The 25403-nt window shown below is 44.0% G+C and overlaps 1 protein-coding gene across 6 annotated transcripts in view; it reads left to right on the top strand.

Annotated features, from left to right (window-relative positions):
- The first annotated feature begins 1485 nt into the window (after window positions 1-1485).
- GULP1 (GULP PTB domain containing engulfment adaptor 1) overlaps window positions 1486-25403 on the top strand; it is a 192707-nt gene continuing 168789 nt past the window's right edge. For 5 of the 6 annotated variants that reach the window (XM_083412318.1, XM_083412316.1, XM_083412315.1 and 2 more), the window contains exon 1: window positions 1486-1856. The gene's annotated coding sequence lies outside the window, so the exon portion shown is untranslated. The remainder of the gene's footprint in view (window positions 1857-25403) is intronic. The other variant, XM_083412314.1, reaches the window with a different exon arrangement.

The following is a 25403-nucleotide window of genomic DNA, read 5'->3' as shown; positions in this document are numbered from 1 at the left end:
TGCTTCTTTCTCTAGTTGGCTGCTACTACTGAAATGGTTCCAGAGGCTTACAGATCTGATATATTTGTTGGTTGCTTGGTGCCAGAGGCCTAAGGTTTCCATGTTGCTCTTTGTAAAACTTCACTTTGGTTCACTACTGCGTTGGCATAACCAAAGAATTGCATTGGGGGTAACTGCCTTTCAGAAACCTCTGCTTTCTGACCTTTACTTTATGCTATTCACCTAAGCAGTTTATTTGCAAGTATGCAGACACAATTGCCTTGGGCCAGCCCTTCCTTCCCAGACCGATCTTTGAAGAGGCTTGCTTATCTGACTGGAAGAATCTGCGACCAGAAGGAGGAGGACTATCAGGAAGAATGGACCAAATTTAAAGACTATTTAGACAAATATGTTAAGTTAAATTAATTGGAAAAGCTTTCAAATACCAGAAAGGCTTAGGATTTTAATATGTAATGTGGTGAATTAATATGTTTAATGCTGAATTGGAAGAAAAGGAAGATGTTAAGTGATTTAGTTAATTTTATAAGAATATTGTTTTTGGGAAACCGTTAAAAGGATATACACAGAAATTCAACAAGGGGGATTCAAGGAAGTCACTTAACAATGTTACTAAGTTTGGTTTAAATAGGGTGGAGATTTATGTTTGTTTGTCTATTTGTTTGTTTATTTTTTTTGGAAAAATCAATAAAAACATTTGGGGCGGGGAAGAAGCTTGCTTATCAACTTAGAAACAGGAGGTGCTTTTTTCGGAGCTAGCAGACCTATCCAGAAGAGTCCCCGACCAGAAGGAGGAGGAGTATCAGGAAGAGTGGATTAAATTTAATGATTACTTAGTTAAATATGTTAAGTTAAATTAACTGAAACAGCTTGCAGATACTTAATTGGCTTAGGATTTTATTTATGTTAAGTGATGAATTAATATGTTTAATTTCTTAATGTGAAGATCTAAGGATGTTAATGTTTAAGTTAAATCTTATAAGAACTGTGATTTGGAAAACCGTTAAAAGGACATGCAATGAAATTCAACCAAGGGGAAGCGAGGAAGTCACTTAACAATGTTAACAAGTGTAATTTTCAACAAGGCTATGATTTATGTTTGTTTGCCTTATGTGTTTGTTTATAATATTGTGAAAACCAATAAAAAAATGGAAAAAATGAGGTTTTTTTTTTTAAAAAAAGAAATAAAATAAAAAGTTTCTGAGGAAACCCCCGGTCGTAAAGTTCGCCTTCGCCTTTCAGGAGTTTCCCGCCAAGATCTAAGAAGAAGAAGAGGCGGCGGCGGGAGAAAAAGAAGGCGAGCGCGCAAAGCCCAGAGGCCGCCGGCGCGGCCGGCCGCTCCCCTCCGCCGCCCTCCCGCCTCAGGCCGAGGGGAGCCCGGCGGCGAGCGAGCGTGCGCCACGCCGGCCGAAGCGCTGCGGAGCGGGAGGGAGGGGAGCGAGGCGAGGCGAGGCGGGGAAGCGCGCCGGCCCCCGGCCCGCGTGACGTCACGAAACTTTCCCCTCCGCCGCGGAGGCTCCGCGCTTGAAGCCAAGGAGGCTGGCCGCCTGCCGCTGAGGCGACTCGCTGAGGCGCTTTCCCCTGCCGCGCGTGCGCCTCCTCCACTTCGCCGGCTGCGCTCCCCTCTCCCCGTCTCCATCTCTCTCTCTCTCTTTCGGGCGAAGTTTCGTGGCGTCGAGCCTCCGCCGCGCTCCCTCCAGAGAAAGGAAGAGCAAGCCAGGAGCAGCGCGCTCCCTGAGGGGAGGAGAACTCGCCGGAACTCTGCGGAGTTTGTGCGGATGGAGAGGTGAACTTGAGAGGACGCGCTGGGATTCCTTTTTTATCCGAGAGGAGGACGACGACGACGAGCTTCGGAGGGGGTGGGTTCTTCTTCGACTTTGCTTTTGCTTGGAGACGAGAGCAGCTGCCCGGCAGCGGCTGGCTTCCCTTTGGCGGAGAGGGAAGCCTGTGGAACGCGGCGCGGGGGCCTCTCGGCGACGCTGGCTGAGGGAGAGAAGGCGCTTGGCGGGAAGACCAGGCGGCGGCGGCGGCGGTTTCCCCCCCTCCCTCACACCGCCAGCCCCCTCCCCATCTCCCCCGAAACTTTTGGGAAGGGCGACTTGGAGAGAGCCGAGAGAAAGCGCCCCTTCCCTCGGCTCTCAGCGGAGTCCCGCTGGGCTGTGGAACTTCTCCAGCCGCCGCCTTCCCCGCCACCCCCCCACCCCAAACACCCCCGCGGGCTTTTGCAGCATTTCTTCTGTCGTGAGGAAACAGGGGGAGGGGGAGGGAAGGCGTCGCCTTCTTGAGCCGGCGGAAACCCAAAAGTTCCCCTTGCGCTTTGGCTCCGCTCTCCAACTTCTAGGGTCCCAGTCTCTCCCCCCCCCCATAGAAAATACTTGAACCCCACCCCCCATCCCAAGTTGATGGGCATTGCCATCAGAATCGCGCACCGAGTCACGTGATCGGTTATGCGGGGCGGGGCTTACCTGTCCCCCTCCCGACCCGATATTGTATTCGAGTTGTTAGCCGGTTCCTCCATCTCTGCAGCGGGTTGTGTGTGTTTTTTGTGTTGTGTTTTTTTTTTTTTTTTTTGCGAGCTAGCTGGCAGCAAGATCTCCGCTCCTGTGTAATGGTTGCGATCCTCCTGTGTAAAGGTTGCGATCCCCAATGGGACTTCTGTGTGAGCCGCCCCCCCCCAACCGCCTTCGGGTGTAACCGGGGTGACCGTGTGCTTGGAGGATGAGCACGGTCCCGCCACCGACTTTTTTTGGGTACTCTGCTTAAGCGCTTTGTGGATCGCGCTTTGCTCGGGTGGAGCTGCGCCTCTGCCCGGCCGCTTGCGAAACGCGCGGCGGCTTTCCCTGCCTGTTTGTTTATAAGAGAGGTCTGCGGGGTAGGTAGTAATTATCTAAGGCTGCAGTTGTGGGTATATATATATATATATATATATATATATATATGCAGGTTTTGGTGTCCTCGGGTGTCTTCCCGTGTAAAAGTTGGGGTGTCTAGGCGACGTTTCGACGAGGTCTCACTCGTCATCTTCAGGCTGGTGCTTTCGGCTTCTTGTTACTGGAACAGAGCAGGATCTCAGTGTTTGAGTTCCTATAAATACTGTTGAGGAGGTGTGGTGTATAGCCTCCAATGTTCTGGGCAGAGAGGAGGTTCCCAGGCTAGTGTGCCTTTTCTTCTTTTGTTCCTTAATTACTTGAGGGATATCTTGAGTGATTTCTTGAGTGATTTCCTGAATCCCACTTAGGTGGGTCATTAGGTGTGGATTAGTTGCTAAAGCCTTCGTGTCTTGAACTCTTGAACTTTGTGAAGAGTTTTTCTGAGAAGATGGCTGTACTGCATTTGGTTGTGCTCTGGCTTGGCTTCGTGTATAGGGGCGAGCTGTGGTTTTGTGGCCTGTGCCAGCCAGATCTGTGTAGGGATTGCAGGGGGGTGCAGCATCCGGAGGTGCCACCCTGGTTTGGCTACTGGATGGTGTCTGTAATTTATCTGTGGAGAGGGTCTGGGTTTGGGTCTGGTGTGGTTGATTGGTGATGGCGTTCTGTGTGCCTCTGGATCTGGTGTCAGATTTTGTGGGGAGGGCTAATTTCCAGATGTCTGGCAAGCGGGATGTGTCGTCACGCTTGTTCATGTTGTGAGGGTGTTTCTCTATCTCGATGGCTTCCATGATTATTCTCTTGTGGTGATGTTCCATGTTAAAGAGCAATTTGGAATCTGCAAAATTAATTTCGTGTCCTGTTTCTTTCATGTGTTGGAAAAGAGAAGAAGTTTTTTCTTCTTTTTTGACGGCATTCTTGTGTTCTGCGATCCGTGCATTTATTCGTCTGTTTGTTTGTCCAATGTACGTGGCTGGGCAGACTTTGCAGGGTATTTCATAGACCCCTTGGTTTTCCAACTGAATTTTATCCTTGGGGTTTCTGAGGATATTGGCTATTTTTTGGTTGGTGCAAAAGGCTGTTTTGATATTGTGTTTATGGAGGATTTTGCTAATTTTATCTGTAGTGCCCTTGATATAAGGAAGGAGGGCTATGCCATTGTTTTCTTCTGTGTCTTGGTTTTTGGGGGGTGTTTCTTTTTGGATTAGCTTCGTAACCCTGTTTTGCTGGTATCCATTGGCAATTAACACATTTGAGAGATTCTGTAACTCAGTTGTCAAGTGGTCTTCGTCAGCCAGGCGTTTGGTTCTGGAGATGAGAGTCTTGGCTACGGAGTTTATTTGTGCAGGGTGGTGGTGTGATTGTGCATGTAAGTAGCGGTTGGTGTGTGTTTTTTTCCGGTAGATAGTGTGTCCTAGGGAGCCATCAGGTTTTTTGTAGATTAGGACGTCAAGGAAGGGAAGTTGGTTGTTGGCTTCTATTTCCATAGTGAATTGTATTTTGGGGTGTAGGCTGTTGAGATGTGTGAGGAAGCTATCCAGTTTTTCCTTCCCGTGTGGCCAAATTACAAAGGTGTCGTCAACATATCTGAGCCAAAGTTTGGGTTTGTGTTCTGACTTGTCTAAAGCATTGGTTTCAAAGTGTTCCATGTACAGGTTAGCGATGACCGGTGAGAGGGGTGATCCCATAGGTGCTCCTTCTATCTGTTTGTATCTTTGTCCATTGTGGATGAAGTACGTGTTGGTTAGGCAGTGGTTGGTCAGGTCCAAGATGTATTCGGGGGGATTGTATTTGTTTTGAATGGCTGTCAAGGCTTCATTAATGGGCACTTGTGTGAAGAGAGATACAACATCGAAGCTCACAAGTAGGTCATTGGGTTGTAGGTTTTGCTTCTTTATTGTTTCTATGAACTGGAAGGAGTTTGGAACGTGTGAAGAGATGGATTCTGCATAGGGCTGAAGTTGCTTGGCGAGAAATTTAGCGAGATTTTGTAGAGGTGAGCCTATGGAGCTGACTATTGGTCTGAGTGGTGTTCCTTCTTTGTGTATCTTGGGGAGGCCGTAGAGTTTGGGGCATCTGGATGATTTTTCTCTGGGGATGATTCTTAGCTGGATTTCTTCACTGATAGGAGAGGCTTTTATTTTGGATTTGGTGGTTTTTTCCAGATAGGTGGTGGGATCTGTTTTTATAGGTTGGTAGGTAGGGTCTTGGAGTAGATTTGATAGTTTTGCTTGGTAGTCCGATGTGTTCATCACAACAGTGGCATTACCTTTGTCTGCTGGGAGAATGATTATGTTGTTGTCTTTCCTTAGGTTGGTGAGTGCTTTCTGTTCTTCTTTGTGTAAATTGCTTCTGGGTGGTTTGCTGGAGCAGAGGATGTTGGTGACTTCAAGTCTGATTTTATTGGCTTCATCTGGATTGATTTTGGTTAGGCTAGCTTCGACTCCGCATATGATGTTTTCCGTGGGGATGCGTCTCGGGGCGACTGCAAAGTTGAAACCTTTGGAGAGTACTTTGGTTTCAGTTGAGGTGAGGATCCTGTCTGATATGTTATGTACTGTTTGTTTCATGGGTTGTTGTGGAGGGTGGCTGGGCTTCTGGCGTTTCTCTAGTTTGTGGAGTTTGTTGGTGTGTGTGTCTGTCTTGTGTGAGGTCTCCGTTTCAGCTCTCCAGACGGCTAGTTGTTTGCATTTGTCCCAGAGTGCAGGGTGGATTTTGTTACAGAGTTTGAGGTGAAGAGTGAGTAGATCTTTGTTGGTCAGATCCCACCACCTATCTGGAAAAAACCACCAAATCCAAAATAAAAGCCTCTCCTATCAGTGAAGAAATCCAGCTAAGAATCATCCCCAGAGAAAAATCATCCAGATGCCCCAAACTCTACGGCCTCCCCAAGATACACAAAGAAGGAACACCACTCAGACCAATAGTCAGCTCCATAGGCTCACCTCTACAAAATCTCGCTAAATTTCTCGCCAAGCAACTTCAGCCCTATGCAGAATCCATCTCTTCACACGTTCCAAACTCCTTCCAGTTCATAGAAACAATAAAGAAGCAAAACCTACAACCCAATGACCTACTTGTGAGCTTCGATGTTGTATCTCTCTTCACACAAGTGCCCATTAATGAAGCCTTGACAGCCATTCAAAACAAATACAATCCCCCCGAATACATCTTGGACCTGACCAACCACTGCCTAACCAACACGTACTTCATCCACAATGGACAAAGATACAAACAGATAGAAGGAGCACCTATGGGATCACCCCTCTCACCGGTCATCGCTAACCTGTACATGGAACACTTTGAAACCAATGCTTTAGACAAGTCAGAACACAAACCCAAACTTTGGCTCAGATATGTTGACGACACCTTTGTAATTTGGCCACACGGGAAGGAAAAACTGGATAGCTTCCTCACACATCTCAACAGCCTACACCCCAAAATACAATTCACTATGGAAATAGAAGCCAACAACCAACTTCCCTTCCTTGACGTCCTAATCTACAAAAAACCTGATGGCTCCCTAGGACACACTATCTACCGGAAAAAAACACACACCAACCGCTACTTACATGCACAATCACACCACCACCCTGCACAAATAAACTCCGTAGCCAAGACTCTCATCTCCAGAACCAAACGCCTGGCTGACGAAGACCACTTGACAACTGAGTTACAGAATCTCTCAAATGTGTTAATTGCCAATGGATACCAGCAAAACAGGGTTACGAAGCTAATCCAAAAAGAAACACCCCCCAAAAACCAAGACACAGAAGAAAACAATGGCATAGCCCTCCTTCCTTATATCAAGGGCACTACAGATAAAATTAGCAAAATCCTCCATAAACACAATATCAAAACAGCCTTTTGCACCAACCAAAAAATAGCCAATATCCTCAGAAACCCCAAGGATAAAATTCAGTTGGAAAACCAAGGGGTCTATGAAATACCCTGCAAAGTCTGCCCAGCCACGTACATTGGACAAACAAACAGACGAATAAATGCACGGATCGCAGAACACAAGAATGCCGTCAAAAAAGAAGAAAAAACTTCTTCTCTTTTCCAACACATGAAAGAAACAGGACACGAAATTAATTTTGCAGATTCCAAATTGCTCTTTAACATGGAACATCACCACAAGAGAATAATCATGGAAGCCATCGAGATAGAGAAACACCCTCACAACATGAACAAGCGTGACGACACATCCCGCTTGCCAGACATCTGGAAATTAGCCCTCCCCACAAAATCTGACACCAGATCCAGAGGCACACAGAACGCCATCACCAATCAACCACACCAGACCCAAACCCAGACCCTCTCCACAGATAAATTACAGACACCATCCAGTAGCCAAACCAGGGTGGCACCTCCGGATGCTGCACCCCCCTGCAATCCCTACACAGATCTGGCTGGCACAGGCCACAAAACCACAGCTCGCCCCTATACACGAAGCCAAGCCAGAGCACAACCAAATGCAGTACAGCCATCTTCTCAGAAAAACTCTTCACAAAGTTCAAGAGTTCAAGACACGAAGGCTTTAGCAACTAATCCACACCTAATGACCCACCTAAGTGGGATTCAGGAAATCACTCAAGAAATCACTCAAGATATCCCTCAAGTAATTAAGGAACAAAAGAAGAAAAGGCACACTAGCCTGGGAACCTCCTCTCTGCCCAGAACATTGGAGGCTATACACCACACCTCCTCAACAGTATTTATAGGAACTCAAACACTGAGATCCTGCTCTGTTCCAGTAACAAGAAGCCGAAAGCACCAGCCTGAAGATGACGAGTGAGACCTCGTCGAAACGTCGCCTAGACACCCCAACTTTTACACGGGAAGACACCCGAGGACACCAAAACCTGCATTCCTGTACCCGTGAAAATCTACGAAAGCATATATATATATATATATATATATATATAAATACTTGTGCCGCAGGCTGCGATCCAGGGATAGAGTGAGTATCAGCAAGTGCCAATCAGGTGGATTCTCCCTCGCTCCCCACCCCCCACCCGGGAGGGATCTGCTTGGGAACGAGGCTTTGGAGGGGTTAGAAAAGGAATCTGGTGTAGCACGCAATGCTTATGGAAAGAGACCCGAAGGCAGGAAGATGCTTCCACGGTACAGGAAGTATTCGCTCTTTTTGGTGCAAACTGTTTGCCTCATGCATGGGTGATTTGATATGATTCAGGCTGCGGATCTGTAGACACTTGCCCCTTTAAGTCCGGTAAAACTTCGCATGCAGGGTTGCAGTACTGACATGTGTAGCTTGCCGTTTGCCTGTCCTCTTTTTGATGGTATAGTCGTGTGGGAAGAACTGGCATTATGCTCTGTTGACTAGAATGCATTTTTAAAATCCTTTATTGTCTTACAGGGGAAGATGTGGGGTGTGTCTGTGTGTGTGTGTGCACCTCCTCAATCTGCTTTTTTTTTACGTTGCACATACAGTAGCAATCCTAGGCAAGCTTTCTGATGAATAATAACCTCTAAATTCAGCGAATCTCTCTAGCAAGTGTGCTTATGATTGTAGCCTAAAAGCTACTGTCAAAAATAGCAACAAATGAGCACATTTGAAAGCGAAATGTATCTTGAATTCTGAAGAAGGGTACGATGAGTGGTTTGAGAATTAGAGAAAAGGATATTTGCTTTTTGTTGTCCCACAGTGACCATCTTCTGCTGGCTCAGCCAATGTGCTCAGTGTCTTGAGAACAAAACTGACACCACTGCTGGGACTAATGAACACAGGGATAGTTTTGCAAAGTCAACCTTCTGTGCATATACAGACAAAAGCACCACATGTGACTTAATTCCATAAGACACAGGACTTGTGGGGGGATGGGGCATCCACATTAGTTTCTCGTTTGAGAAGTGCTGCAGTAACAAACCTAGGGCTGCCATATGTCCTGATTTTCTAGGACATGCCCTGGAATTTGCCACTGGAAATGGGGTCCTGGAAATTAGGCAAATGTCCTGGAAAACCGGCAAGGGGGGGGTTAAATCGTGCCAAAAATGCCTTTTTAAAAAAGTTCCCAAACTCAATAATTCTTGTAGCTTTTACTAAAAAAGCAACAACTTTGGTCCACCCCCCCCCCTGCAAAACCCCACAACTCTGTCCTGATTTTCACTTTTGAAGATATGGCAACCTTAAACAAACCTTGAGCTCTGGGTTCCAGAGTTGTAGAAGAGGGGCAAAGTTAAAACATTGAAGAATTAAGCTGCTGTGACATTTCTTCAACTCAGTCAATAGCATATATTTCCTAATGTCACTCCAGCTCGATCTAGTGATAAATGAACATACAAAAGTCAATGTAAAACTCATTTCCATGCAAGGGATGAAAGTCGGTCAGAACAAAGAAGGTTAATTGCAGTCTTGAAAGTTTTGACATTCATTAAGCTTTCCTCTGCCTAAATGTTAAAACTGGAGAAGGATGGGAAAACATCTATATTCATAACGATCTCTGTGTCTTTTATCGTTTTTCCCCCTTCTGTTGCTCTAATAGAAATTTGAAACTTTTGTCTCAATGCGATGCCCTTAAAGAGAGCAATATTGCCTTGCTGTCATGAAGAAACGGTCCCTGTAGCTCATCCTACTGTTCCCAACAGAGGTAGCACATTGCCTCTGAGAAGTTCACAAATGAGACAAGCAGCCACACGTATCTCATAACTGGAGGAAACTTCCTTTGAGTACAGAGCTCTGTTTCTAGTAGTCGTTCCAGTGACTGCACTATACTGAAATAACTAAGAAGTTAGCAAATCATAGGAGTAGCTGATGTGTCTTTAGTTTGCACTATGGAGAAAACTGGTATTTAACATACATATGTTTCAGCAGGCTTTTAATAATTAGAAGTGGTTTAACAATGATCTATCTGATGCTTTTGCAACTTCTCTGTGAAAGGCGAAGCTTGGTGATGGTATCAACCTTTTTTTATAACACCCGTTTTATTTACATGTTTGCAAGCTGAACAGAGAGACAGTGGGTAGGCACCCTGCTCTGCTGGGGCTTGGGGCCTGCAGCAAAAGTGGTAATAATTCCTGGGCCTCTTCCAGTACACATCAAAGCAGATCAGGACCTAGGGCAGCTCCCTGTGGACCCTGCTGGCCAGATAGGGAAGATGTATCAGCCATTGGAGACTTGAGCAGTAAGCCATCTTTAAAGGGCCTGCGGCATATTCTGCAATTGCATGCTCATCTGTGGTGGTGGAGCAACAGATGCTTCAGGAGGCTCATCCTCAGACGTTGAAGACAATAGGATTACCACACCCTCAAGCCAAGGCAGTATAGAAGGGGGTACTGAGAGCTCTCCCTTGAATCAAGGTTCCTGTTGCACTGTTTAAATCAGAGTCTTCCACGGACTGAAACTGGGGCCCTGAGACAGTAGACAGGCACCCAGATAGTACCAGGTACAGTGGTACCTCTGGTTATGTACTTAATTCGTTCTGGAGGTCCATTCTTAACCTGAAACTGTTCTTAACCTGAAGCACCGCTTTAGCTAATGGGGCCTCCCGCTGCTGCCCCACTGCTGCCACGCAATTTCTGTTCTCATCCTGAAGCAAAGTTCTTAACCCGAGGTATTATTTCTGGGTTAGCGGAGTCTGTAACCTGAAGCATATGTAACCCGAGGTGCTACTGTATTAAAGAAGCAGTCAGTAGATTTTTGTTTAAGATGTATTTCTTTTGTTGGTGACATTCCACCTATCTAATCTATTTGTAGCCCTCACTCAAGCAGGTGTGGGGGGTAAGCTCTAGCTAGCAGCAGCCAGGCACTGAGGCCATTGAAGAAAAACCCTTCATTATCAGCCAGACAAGAGATTTTGGGGGGGAGAGGGTTATTCCCTGTCTTGAGGGCTATGACATAATGCTCAATTTAAAGAAGAAAGTAGAGGTGGTAGGTGGTTCTGCATGAATATAGTGCTGCACATCATATTGCCATTGGCAAGCAGCATGGCCCAATCGTTTCATTGGGTTGTGGCTATCAGGTGTTGTTTTATTTAGTTCACTGTGGGCTGACTTTTTCTCTATCACCCCTGCATTTTCCAGAGTGACCAGGATCTCTCTGTTTGCCTTCATTGACTGGTCACAGGTACACAATTTGTACCCTTCATAACTCGAGGGCTGGCTGGTGGTGCTGGCAAACTGCTGTCTTCTAAAGTACAGTGGCACCTCGGGTTACAGACGCTTCAGGTTACAGACGCTTCAGGTTACAGACTCTGCTAACCCAGAAATAGTACCTTGGGTTAAGAACTTTGCTTCAGGGTGAGAACAGAAATCTCGCAGTGGCGGCAGCGGGAGGCCCCATTAGCTAAAGTGGTACCTCAGGTTAAGAACAGTTTCAGGTTAAGAATGGACCTCCAGAACGAATTAAGTTCTTAACCCGAGGTACCACTGTATGCACATTGGTTATAACTCAGTTCTACTCTATTTTGTTTGAACATTGTGTTTACAATTACTGTTTGATATAATTTGATACAATCAAATTGATACAGTTTGACATAATCAAATTGATACAGTTTGATATAAACAAAATGATACAATTTGATACAAAAGATGCTACACGATTGAATGTTTTCTTGTTATTTGTCAAAGTGTCTCATTTTTGGTAGGGCAAAACCCCTTTAAAGTTCATTTGTAATGATCAAATAAAGCATTTGTTTTACACTTAATAAAGTTACATTTACCTTGTTATACTTCAGGATTAGCAGTTCCTTGTATGTATTTAGCCCCAACAAAATAGTGTATCAAGGTAAGGAATAATGAAAAGTAGTGACTTGTGTGTGTGTTGCTTATATATACATTTGTTAATCAATGGGATACACGGGATTTAGTAGGTCTCAGGTTTCCTTAAAGAAATTTCCCTTAACAACAGAAACATTTGTATAATTTTGAAGGTTGTGCTGAAGGTGCATTAAGAGTGATTACTTCTCATGGTCATCTTCATAGATCTTGTGAATTGCATGGAGCACAGACCCCTTTCTCCATTTCATAGTTAGTTGTTAACTACTAAAGCTAAATGTATAAAAATAAACCCAGCCACTCCAGTCTTATGCACTCTTATTTAAGGCTACTACTGATGTGACTACCATCATTTCTCCAACTGTCTTGCCAAAGGGGAACTAGAGTGGATTTTAGATAACTATTCCCCACCCCCAGCAATATATTTATGACTTTCAGTTATTAGTGGGACTAGACTGTTTTGTAACTTCATATGAATGCCGATGGAGTTGAAAGTGGCTGCAACAATACATGGAAGAAACCTAGGAGTTGTACAGTGAGATCAAGCATACCATCGGAAGTTGACTTTATGCAAGTACAGTGGTACCTCGGTTTATGAACTTAAGAATCATAGAATCATAGAGTTGGAAGAGACCACAAGGGCCATCGAGTCCAACCCCCTGCCAAGCAGGAAACACCATCAGAGCACTCCTGACATATGGTTGTCAAGCCTCTGCTTAAAGACCTCCAAAGAAGGAGACTCCACCACACTCCTTGGCAGCAAATTCCACTGTCGAACAGCTCTTACTGTCAGGAAGTTCTTCCTAATGTTTAGGTGGAATCTTCTTTCTTGTAGTTTGGATCCATTGCTCCGTGTCCGCTTCTCTGAAGCAGCAGAAAACAACCTTTCTCCCTCCTCTATGTGACATCCTTTTATATATTTGAACATGGCTATCATATCACCCCTTAACCTCCTTTTCTCCAGGCTAAACATGCCCAGCTCCCTTAGCCATTCCTCATAAGGCATCGTTTCCAGGCCTTTGACCATTTTGGTTGCCCTCCTCTGGACACGTTCCAGTTTGTCAGTTTCCTTCTTGAACTTGATCCATTCCTGTAGTCTGTTCTTAAAGCGAAACTGTTCTTAAACCGAGGCACGCTTTCCCTAATGAGCCTTCCCGCCGCCGGTGCCCTTCCACCTTTCGGATTCCATTCTTAGACCGAGGTAAAGTTCGCAAACCGGGACACTACTTCCAGTTTTGTGGAGTTCTTAAACCAAATAGTTCATAAACAGGGCTGTTCTTAAACCGAGGTACCACTGTAGTAACACACATGACAAACAAACACCTAGTATAATAATAATTATAGGAGCAGTTGTGCTAGGGCAGAGGTAGTCAACATGGTACCCTTCACGTCTGGAGGACAACTCTGTTCATCCCAGACTGCATGGTCAATGGTTACAGATACAGCCTGCATAATCCACACTCGCTATTCCTGATCAAGAAGTTGCACAGTATACCGGTATATTTCAGGCACAAGACACCCATTAGATGTGGGCGTTGTGCCACACTAAGAACAAGAGTGCCTGCTAGTAGAATGGTTGTTGTTTAAGTGGGCTGTCACAGCTGGATATCGCCCATTATCTAAAATTCATGGAGAAGCACAGCTGCAGTCTTGGGAAAGAAAATGCAGATTTTTAGAAAATGGATCGCAAATCAAACAGCAAACATTGCGTTGCCATATATGTTGTGCTTGCATTATGAACAGTGTTCTTCTCATTTGAAAGGATATTTTGAAGTTAGATAAAGAACAGAAGAGAGCACCTACAATAGCTAAGGTATCAGTGGTATAAGGTATTTCTGGACTTTACTTTAGCTAGAATATAATGCATCCATAACATGTCAGGAATAAAATTCACCTATGAGGCACTGCAGAAGACAGCAGGAGCTCAATAAGTCCCAAAGCACCAATAATGAACCATAGTATCCTCTAGCACACATGAAATGTTTACTTCCCTTCTGCTTGATGAATCTGAGTTTTGTTATTTTTGTGCCTATTTTTGTGTGTGTGTTTTTCACACGCCTTGGCCTCTCTGGCACCTCCAACCTGGTAAAAAAACACTATATTTAGAAATGAATAAGCATTTTTGTAACTGGGAATGGTGGCTTGTTCTGAATATAAAATACTAGTTTTCAAATTAAAAACAACCCTTGGTGGTTGTTTTGGGGCAGATTTGGCGGAAAGTATATTTTCTGAAACATCCAAGCAACAACACCTTGTTGTTGTTGGTTTTTTTTATAAAAAAAAAATCTGCCAAAGTCTTAGATGATTAAAATGAACTGTCAATTAAGTAAATGGAAAAGGACTCATAATGTCTATATAATAGTTAAAGGAGCAGAGGCAGTGAAGGAGGTCAAGCCAACAGCAGTGCTTTCTGGATAGCTTAGTAGGTTGCGCGTCCTGAAACACACCCCAAGGAAATAAGACACAGTGGAGACAGAATTTTAGTTTAAAGGTTAATGGGCAAATTTAGGCCACAACTTTATTGAATACACAAGTGTGACTGGTATTGGCTTAGGCATTGACCATACTGGCTCCTGCTCACCCAGCAGGGAGCCTACAAGGATAAACTAGCAGCAGAGGGAGCTCCATCAATGCACCCCTGGGGTTCCCGCAGGGTGTTCTGGCACGGCCCTTGTCCCTCCCTGGGCTTCGGACAAGATCCAGACCTCGGGTTCCTTTAAAAGAATACCCTATCAAATGGAGGGGCAGGTGATGGTCCCATCTCCCCTCCCCGCATCTCCCTAAAACCAGTGCCTAACCGCCAAACCTTGCAAAGTTGCGACAGTTGCTAAGAGGTAGGCAAAAACCAAGAGGCCACTGCCAATCTGCCACATTTGGGAAAAATTCCTACCAGGCCCCCTTTCCAAAACAGGCAACCAACCAAAGTCCAAAGCAAGGCTAGACATGACATAACTAATGAGTGGGTAGGCGGGTGTTTGGCAGCACGAAGGAAGAGGAGGTCCCCACATCACGCTGCTGATTAAGTAACCTCCGGCCCCTGCCAAGTTACTGATTGGCTAAAGGCCAGTGGCATGATCATGGCACCACCCACCTCCAAGCCGGTTGGGGAGAGTCCCAGAGCCACACGCAACATGGACCCTCTGTTAGGAGGATCCAACTTAGAGTGTGGTGCTGATAACACCAAGGCTGCAGGTTTGGTCCCTGTATGGGGCAACTGCATATTCCTGTATTGTAGGGGGTTGGGCTAGATGATGCTAAGGGTCCCTTCCAACTCTCTGGTTCTATGATTTGATAATCTGTTTTACACCTGCATGGTTTAGGAGATGTTGCCCATTGTTGTCTTCTTCTGCTTATAACTTTAAGCACAAGGAAGCTCATGAAGAAAAAAGTTACAAACTTCAGCATTAATATTTTAATTCTGCAATGCATCCAGTGGTACCTGTTGTACAAAGAGTAGACGAAGCACTTCTTAAAAGCTCATTTTGATACTAATACTCTTATCTCTCTGTGCCATACAGTAATTGTAGTTAATTGGCAGCACTAGCTGCTTCTGCTGTATGGTTGCGGTATGTGATTGCAATGTGCCAACCCTGCTAATAAATCACAATATTACTGTGCATGATGTGAAGGTTCAGAGGGACACAGCTTTGTTTTTTATCTGTCATTCAACCTAGAAGCACATTTTATTTGTATTTCCAGATCAGGTGTTCCTCAATTTATTTCAGATAGACTGTTGTTAGTTTACTTATTCAACTTCTGCTGGCTTCAGACAATGCACTTTGCAGTGATACCCTGTTGTGCAAATATCAGGAGGTCCCTAGAATTCTAAAAGGTTGGTTTAAAAACAGCAGGTTTAGAATTTGTTTTAATTTACCTTTGACTTTCAGAAAGGTTTTCTTCACATAGTCAGACTTTCCCCAGGAAATTGAAGTCAGAGAATATACCTGAAAAACAACACGAATCTAGAAACTGAGTAGAAAGAGCAACTACCAGACTTATTGTGCCTTCAAAATAGTGTGGGGTGGTGAAAGGGCATCATTGTGATGTGAGAACCAAAACTACACGTACAGTACTGAGCTGTGGGTTAAAATAGGTGCACAACTTTTAATTGCTTGCAGCAGGCAGAGATTTTAGGATGACAAAGTAAGGTAGCTAAACTGCAGACAGCCCAGGTTACCATGACCTTCAGTCCCAATGTCAAGAATCATATTGAATCTGAAGCTATAGAGTGGACAGCACTGTGTTCTCAGGATGTGAGTGGTTTGGGTGGCATGTTTGCCCCGTTGTGGGTGGTGAGTAGGTCCCACGGGACGAGGAAGGACAGATATTACCCAGCTGCTCATTTGTTCTTTTTGCATGGTCTCTGGTACGTTGGCATTGTATTTTTGTAGATATTGTCTTGCTGGGTTATTTTTTTAACTTGTTTGCCATTGATGATTTGCTCCTCCAAAATGCCATCTATTCTCATAGTGTCCTGTTAATTATGTGACAATGAGTGGAATGTTTTCCACGGAAGCTGAAGTGTGTGATAATGTCAAGGATAATTACCTAACACTTTAAAGATTCTGAAGGAGTGCTGAAGTAGTGCTTAATTTCAGATAAACATTGGGGTCACACCACTTTTTTTAAAAAAAAAACTTAAATACCACAATATGCCGCCTGTGCTTATTGATCAAATTCATCAGCTTTGCAGCGTGTTAGAATGACCTTTGAGCTGCCTAAATAATGGGGAAGAAACCCTGAGAGCCAATCTATACATCATGCAAAGCTAGGTGGTAAAATAATGGACTCTGTCATTTCAGATGGCAGGGAAGGTGCCACATTTTGCATGCTCCTTGCACATAGTACACCATCATTGGGGAAGTAAAGAAAAATAGTGACACTTTGCTTGAAATCTAAACTGCTACTGTCCATAATTCTACAACCTGTGCAGGTTAAACAGCATTGCCAGTTAAAAAATGCTGACTTCTACCCACAACACAATGTCACCGTGAAACATGGTTGAGGATATAAAATTGTCTAATAACCTTGAAACTTCCATAGAAGCTGGGTGGGATAAAAATGCATGACTGAATAACAACCTCCATCTCCGGTAACAATCTGGGAGAACATGAAATATATTATAGGTAATAACACAAAATAGTGCGCATATTTATGCAGAATTATACATCTTTCTAGTTTTTAGTCATTCAGTGGTTACAAGCACGCTTGGTGTTGCACCCTAAGGGATACTTAAATATTACCTTTATGAAAGGCAAAAAGCAAGGAAAAAAGTGGTTGTGATAAAAACAAAGGGAGGTAATGCTATTTAGACTTATAAAGAGTCTGTTGACACTCTTGTGAAAGCTACTTGAACTTTCATCTTGACTTTTGAATGAAGGACGGATGAAAGGGGTACCCAGAAATTGAGAGCAGTTTGGTGCTGCAGTGGAGCACCTTTCAGCAGCTAGCCCCCACAAATGTTGCTAGAGTGACGCCACAGTCTCATTCCAGGGGCATTGCTGGCTGGTAGCTTCTAGAGCCAGGGGTCAGCAAACTTTTTCAGCAGGGGGCCGGTCCACTGTCCCTCAGACCTTGTGGGGGGCCGGACTATACAGTCATACCTCGGGTTACAGATGCTTCATTTGTGGGTTGCACACCACGCTGAACCCGGAAGGATGGGTTACTTCTGGGTTTCGGCACTTCGGTTTTAGTGCGCTGAAGCACTAAAGCATGCTTTGCACATGCGCAGAAGTGCCGAATCGCAACCTGCGCATGCTCAGATGTGGCACTGCGGGTTGTGAATGTGCCTCCCGCACGGATCACGTTCACAACCCGAGTGTCCACTGTATTTTGAAAAAAATAATAATGAATGAATTCCTATGCCCCACAAATAACCCAGAGATGCATTTTAAATAAAAGCACACATTCTACTCATGTAAAAACACCAGGCAGGCCCCACAAATAACCCAGAGATGCATTTTAAATAAAAGGACACATCCTATTCATTTAAAAACATGCTGATTTCCGGACTGTCCGTGGGCTAGATTTAGAAGACGACTGGGCCGGATCCGGGCCCCAGGCCTTAGTTTGCCTACCCATGATCTAGAGGAGTTTTACTGTTGCTGCAGCCAATGTCAAGAAGGTTTTTTTGGGGAAAGTGGGTTAAAAGAAGTCACAGCACATGGTAATCACTCCTTCAACCATTTAATCGCACCTACGTTTCCATCACTTGCAAATGGAAGTGGGGGTGGAGAGAGGAGAATTTGGTCTTGACCCTTGATGAATCAGGCTGATAGCTGAATGTCCCTGTATCACAAAACAATTCCATTGAGCATGTTGAAAAGGAACACATTTAATGAAATATTCCTTTCTCCCTCCCCTCCTGTTCTAAGGTTTTCCTATCAAGCCTTGTGGGACTCCCCTCCCGTCCCCCCGCCCCGGGCTTCCTTCTCCTGTGTTTTTGGGCCTTTACATTTCTAAGCACCATATAATTTTCTTTAAAGCATTGCCATTTCAAGGGCTGAGTGAGATCCACCCTAGTGGAATGTTTCAGGAGGTAGTTTAAATAAAATTGTAGTTTTAAATAATGCAGCTTATTGATATTGCTTTCCACTAGTGGCTTGTATCTACATTAGGAAGAAAGGAAATAATAAAGATTCCTCTGGAGATGTTAGTGTCTCGCAGAGAGAAAATCAACAAAACAGAAGAGACTTGGAAAATATACAGACTCTGGAGGCACAACATTAAAAGATGACTCTTGCAAAATCCGAAGAAGCGATCAGGCGTTCAACAGTTAGCAAGTTAATATATCTGTATATCTGTACATGTGTTTTCAACATCTACCACTCTCTAGCTCAGGGTTAGTCAATGACATACGCTCCAGATGTTGTTGGACTCCACCTCTCATCCACTTGGCATAGAGACAATCCATTTTAGACGGCACCAGATCCAGCCAACGTGGCCAATGCTCAGGGATGGTATGAGTTGTCCAACAGCATATGGGCGGCACAGTATTTGCTATCTCTGCTCTGGTTTGACAGAAGGCCAAGCTAGAGGTCACTGTAGCAGTTTTATAGTATCTCAGTAGGAGATTGCCTCAATTATATAGGAAGAAATGACTGGTGGGTAGGTCTGGGCGATATATTGCCCTAAACTGGCTTGAAGTCCATATCATGATACAGATCTCATAATTTTTGACCTGGCAATATATTGCGAATCATGATGTGTGTTAGGGCTGGGTTTCAGAACTCTGCAATGCAGGAATATACAGCTGTTGCATACGGGGATCGAACTTGTAACCTTGTCATTATAAGCACTATGCTCTAGTCCATAGCATGATGTTTCATTATATTTGACCTTGCAATATATCATGAATCATGATGTGTGTGTGCTATACAGAAATCACAACGTGGGGAAAACGGTGAATCCATCCAGTGTTTCTCCGTAGCTCCATTCTTATTTCAGACATCTTGATACAGTCGTACCTTGGATCCCGAACGCCTTGTGAGTCGAACGTTTTGACTCCCAAGCGCTGCAAACCTGGAAGTGAGTGCTCTGGTTTGCAAACGTTCTTTGGAACCCGAACGTCCGACGGGGCTTCCGATTGGCTGCAGGAGCTTCCTGCAACCAATCAGAAGCTGCGCCTTGGTTTCTGAATGTTTTGGAAGTCGAATGGGCTTCCAGAACAGATTCTGTTCGACTTCTGAGGTACCACTGTATATCACAATGTTGAACTGGTGATATATCGCTGGTGATGTATGTTGAAAACCAGATATTTCCCAGCCCCACTGGTGGGTCCAATTTTTAAAGCAAAGGAAGAGCATGGATAAGAAATACAGTGGTATCTCGGGTTAAGTACTTAATTCGTTCCAGAGGTCCATTCTTAACCTGAAACTGTTCTTAACCTGAAGCACTGCTTTAGCTAATGGGGCCTCCCACTGCTGCTGCCGCGCCGCCACTGCACAATTTCTGTTCTCACCCTGAAGCAAAGTTCTTAACCTGAAGCACTATTTCTGGGTTAGCGGAGTCTGTAACCTGAAGCGTATGTAACCTGAAGCATATGTAATCTGAGGTACCACTGTATATAGAACCACTTTGCCTCCTGTGGCTTACTCCCTGCATCCTATCTCTCAAAATGTTTTTTTCCACAGCCAAAGTCACTTCCACTATCAGGGTTTGACTGAGGATAAAAGCACTTGGAGAGAGAAGCTTCAGGGAGATAAGCCATGTGTGTGAGAGATCTACACATCTTCCTCAAGCATCTCCCCTGTTTTTAAAACCAGACCTTCATTACTTTCTCTTACTCGCTGGCGCAGTTTCAAGTTTAAACATACGAAAATGGTTCCAAAAGGTCTAGTTCGGCCCTAAGAAGTCAGGATTGATCCGCAAAAATGGCTTGTAAATTTGACCCCCTTCTTTTCCCTTTTGCTTCCCTGACTCACATTTTACCTCTGCAAGGGGCATAGCTGATAGTAATAGGGCAGGCAGGTAGGGTAACCTATTCATTTATTTAAAAACATACCTTTTGTTCTCCAAGCAGCTTACAAAATAATTCCATAGAAACATAAAGCCCAATAAAAACCTGCCCAGCATACCGAAGTCAACTTTATATAATAAAAACAAGGACAGGACAGGATAGTTCAACATAAAAACAGGAAGACAGAACTTTAATGCACATTTTAAAAGTTGGCAAAATAAAAAGATTTTAGCAGCCCACCTGAAGTGTATGAGAAAGTGAAGTTCCACTACTCAGATGCCATAATAGAAAGTTGAAATGATGCTTAGAAGTTCCATTTCCTGGTAAGATTAAGGGATTTGTAATTTTTCTCTGTGCAGAGAAAACTGCATGTTCTTTAAACTTCAGTACCTCTGGAGTCAGCTAGGCTGGCAGGATGTCCAACCTGTCTAGAATAGTGACTGGGGGTGTTTTTGCTGCCAATTTACTTTCTGTCCTGTTGCTTTCCAAAGATAAAGAGTAGGTGGGTTGCCAAGTGACTTTTGTGATCACTCCGTGTGATCTCTTGCAGTTTGTAGGATTGCTCCCTCCCCCCCCTCTCTCACACACAGACAGGTTGTGTGGCTATCCCTAAAAATAATTTGTTACTCTTGCCTCATGTGAATCTTTATCTCTTTTTATAATGGTGGTTTATTTGATAACTTTGTCCTCTTAATTTATCTTCTTTCTGCATCTGGCTGCTTTGTCTGGTAGAGTCCCATACTGAACATTCCTAAACAGAAACTTTGCTGAGCCAGAGGGATGTTAACTAGCCTTACAGACATAACAGCTCAAGGCAGTTGAGAGAATGGGTGAGTGGATGTGTGTTATTTAAAGGCTATATCTGCTGAGGTCAGTTTGATCTTCGGAATGCTTAATAAGATTGAGAAGTCTCTGTAGCTGTAGAAAACCCACACCCTAAATGTCAGCCTGTCTTTGACAGCCCAGTCACTCTAAACTTCAGCTCTTGTGTGTGTGTTTGGAGGGGAGATATAATGTAAGAGGCATGATCCCTTTCATCCATTTTATTAAGCTTCGCTTGATTAAAGGGCAGTGGGGCCACTTTGCTTGCCTTGCCGCCTTTGAGGTGCCCCAGCCCTGAACTGCCCTCCTGACAGCCATGCATTTGGTGTGGATGTCTGATAAGAAGTCCATGCATGCAGACAGGGCCAGCGCAAGACATTTTGGCACCTGAGGCAATATACAAACTGGCAAAAAATAACCCTCCACCAGGGAAGAACAGATGAGTGAAGATCTGCATCAGGAAGAAGGGACGAATATAGATCTACATGGGGAACAAAGGTGAGAAGAGACCAGCAGTGTCTCCTGTTCACCAAGAGGCCAATGTAGAGGCAGTATTGGGGAGGCCTAAGCTCCCACAAAAAAATTGTTGTGGGTGCTCAGCACCCACACTGCAGGGCCTCCGGCACAACGTCCAGTGCCTGAACTGAACTGAGATGTAGACGTAAGACCGAACCGCAACAATGCTTATTTGCTGGGAATTTCTAGCAGGAATAATTTTCGCCAAGCAAGTCCCCCAAAGCAAGTCTACTGTCACTGCCAATTTATAAGCCAATGCTTGAATTCTTTTGAAAGCGTTTTCCTGTTAAGATCCTTCAGGATTCTATGTATGATATGATAAAATATTCCTTTTGGCAGTAATGTGGCATTGGGAGGACATGCTTGAATGCATCAATGGAATATTATGTATAAAACTAAGCTACTTAGGGTACAGAGTATTAGAGTTGAGTGCTGTGGATGGTGTTCGCATTTTCATTTGGGATGTTTTTGAAAACAACAGTCTCTCCCTTCCACCTCTCAGTGGGAAGGCAGTGCAACCCATCTTTCTGCCAGCTGCTCTCAAGCAGGCATTCCATTGGAAAAGTTGCATGCATCTACACCAAGCATCTGCTTGGAGATGGTGGAAGCAATTGGTGGTCCAATTTGTGCCTTTGATTTTGAGGAACAGTAGAGTCACAGAGAGTTATCTCTAAATTAGTGCTTAGAATAACACACACACACATACACACACACTTTCTTCCCAAAGAAATCAATCATAACATTTGCTGGGCTAAAAAAGCATTATGTCATAAAGAAAACAAGGTTTGCCTCGGGGGGGGGGGAGGCGGGAATTTGAAAATGATAAACTTCTTTGCCCCCCTCTTGACCTCAACGCTCTTAATTGTATTTAGGCAAGCCTTGGAGACAATTGTATTTTGTTAAACTAGAATAAATTTGCTGAATGTTTTCCTTAATATGATTTCTACTCCCACATTATTTTGTTTATAAACCCCCAATTTCATAAATAAGATATCAGCCCCTGTTTTGCTAAGAGAAGATGAGAAGAGAAAGAGGTATTAAAAACTGAGAAATGTATGCAGCGTTTTCCTATATCTGTTGTATCCAAAAGCCACGGCTAGTGCAGCTAGTGGAGGGAGGTGTTAATTTGAAGACGAATTGTGGCAATATGGAAAGGACTGTCCTCAGGGCCACCACCCAATATTGACAACTGCATTTCATAACACAGGGTGCCTACATACCACTTTTCAGGGCAGGTAGCCAAGCCTTTTTGGTTTACCATTACCATGTCTATAATTTAATCTGCAGCATTGAGTCTTTGATCTTAAACATGGCAGGACTGTTATTGCATTTTCTAGTCATGGGTTGCCCTGGAAAATTCCCTTCAGAGCTGAGGTGATAGTTGTGCACTTTCCTGTTTCCCACATTGGTGCTTTCCCTTTCTTGTTACAGTGATGCTCTGATAAGCTCTATATTATCGATTCTGAGACATCTTTCTTGTAAGATTCTTCCTTAAAAGAACCCAAGTGTTCACAAGCAAGGCTAAACTTCAGTCCTGATAATACTAATTTATATGGAAGGAGGGTGGTTTGTCTTTTTGTTGTTGTTGCCTGCAGTTGACTAATCCACTTGTAGTACTTGGTAAAACTGTACAGTGGTACCTCTGGTTAAGAACTTAATTCGTTCCGGAGGTCCATTCTTAACCTGAAACTGTTCTTAACCTGAGGTACCACTTTAGCTAATGGGGCCTCCTGCTGCTGCTGCTGTGCCGCTGCCACACGATTTCTGTTCTCATCCTGAAGCAAAGTTCTTAACCCTAGGTACTATTACTGGGTTAGCGGAGTCTGTAACCTGAAGCGTTTGTAACCACTGTATTTCAATAAGGATTATGGAAGGGGGTGGAGGAAAAGGAGAATATTTAATAGGAGTCTTAAAAACTCATTTGTCTACACTTTCTCTTCCTTGTAAATTTTGAGATTTCAGGTCTTCCTGAGGACTTGTATACGTTTGCTCAAGAGCAATAAAACATTTTGCTATCTGACCTCAGTATACAGATATAGAAGTATATATACAGATACTCTTTCTTGCTTTCTTGCTTTCCTGCTTCCACTTTCCAGATGCATAGCAGGTAAGCAGCAGAGGAGGAGGAAGCCAATAAGACTTTTTCACTTTCAGCTCCTCACTGAAATCCTGAATTCCAGGGCACGCCTTTGGCCAGGCTCATCTTTTAGCTTTTCATAAACTCACAGATTGCAGCATTGTATACTCTGCTCCTCCCCAAAATTTTGAAACAGGAATTCCAGGAATTCATTAGTGATTCCAAGCATAGTGGCATTTGTTTTCCTGCAGATATCACAGTACAGTGGTACCTCAGGTTAAGTACTTAATTTGTTCAGGAGGTCCATTCTTGACCTGAAACTGCTCTTAACCTGAAGCACCACTTTAGCTAATGGGGCCTCCTGCTGCTACCGCGCTGCTAGAGCCCGATTTCTGTTCTCATCCTGAAGCAAAGTTCTTAACCTGAAGCACTATTTCTGGGTTAGCGGAGTCTGTAACCTGAAGCGTGTGTAACCTGAGGTACCACTGTAGTTGTAGTAGTACCCCATTACTAGTAATTCTTGCTTTTATGAAGCATCTGTAAGTTGTTTCGTGAAAGCGTCATCCACATCCTTTCTTTGGTTTGGCAGGCTGTAGCAGACTCTGACCACAATTAGATTTTTAAAAAATTATTTCTTGGATGCTCTTTACAGAACTGCCATGTTTACTCTTTCTAAGTTCTGTGGAGGTGTGCACATTTATTTATTTTTTACATATCTCTCGCCGCCCCCCCTTTTAGTTGTGTCTGTTCTTTTGGAACAAGTGATATCCTTCAGTTCCTACATTCCAGTTGTGGGTGTAGTCCCACAAAATCTGCCTCCCAGATTACAGGGATTGATTTTAAGACCTTCAGTTCTGCAAAGCATGGTCTGTCTCGCTGAACTGTGGCACACCCACACACCCACACCCTGGACTTTTATTGGATCTCATTTTCTGGATAAACTCAGAAACTGTATTCTGAGTGAAAGATCGATGTAGGGGAAATTATGGTACCAGAGCCAGATTGCTGGCATCCCAATTTCTTTGAATAGTTTTCAACGTGTTTCATCTGTGAATATAAATTGAAGTGATAGCATGCCTATGAAGTATGCTTTATCTTTATCAATACTTGATCTCCGTCTTATATGTGCAAGCCCATTAATTCTGAATTGTGTATTTTATTGCATTGAACATTAGGTGTGCCAGATCGAGTTCCCGTAACTACAGGATATGGACAACTGTAACACCCATTGGTGGGTTACTGCTCAGCTGGCAATGATCTGGATAGGAATTGCATTTTGCAGGGGCTTTGTTTCTCTCAGCATGGAGAACCCTTTGAAGTCAGGGAAATTCATTACAGCCAGGAACATCTGGCAGCCATACTGAGGCTTTTTGAAAGCCATGCTCAGGCTTCCAGTAGTAAGGGAACATCAACACTTCATGATCAGAGGCTTGCACAAAGCTTCAGACCCATGTGTAGGACTAATAGGTAGAGTTTGAAAGTAGTAAAAAAAAAAGGGGGGGGGAGAAATTGGAGCGACTGGAATGTTACAGTAGGTAGGAGCAATAATTGAGAGAGACAGGACTATTGTACTGAGAGCAAATTCAATTATTGGAGTGTCAGTGTTCAGGTAACCCGAGAAGCAAATGCAGAAGGTTTGACAAAGGCCAGCCAGTGATATTAGTGACTGAGGTGAGATTTGAATAAGCCAGTTTCTGGATTACAGTTTTCAGTGTTAGCCACTGTGGTACCCCAGCCAATATCCCGAAATAAGGATTGAGGCAATAAAGAAAGACTAAGCTTTGGAAATCCAATTTGAGCTTCCCTCCTTGAATACAAGCAACTCTGTGAGTAAGAATGGGAGAAACTATGTCAGTTTCAAATTTGTTTTTTTGTTTCTAAAAGTCCTAGTGAAATTCATGAAAACTCATTAGCATTTTAGTGCAGAATT

This window comes from Podarcis tiliguerta (assembly GCF_965153285.1).
Source record: "Podarcis tiliguerta genome assembly, chromosome: 1".
Lineage (NCBI taxonomy): Eukaryota > Metazoa > Chordata > Lepidosauria > Squamata > Lacertidae > Podarcis > Podarcis tiliguerta.
The sequence above is the reverse complement of the archived record's forward strand: the minus strand, read 5'-3'. Positions and strand labels throughout refer to the sequence as shown.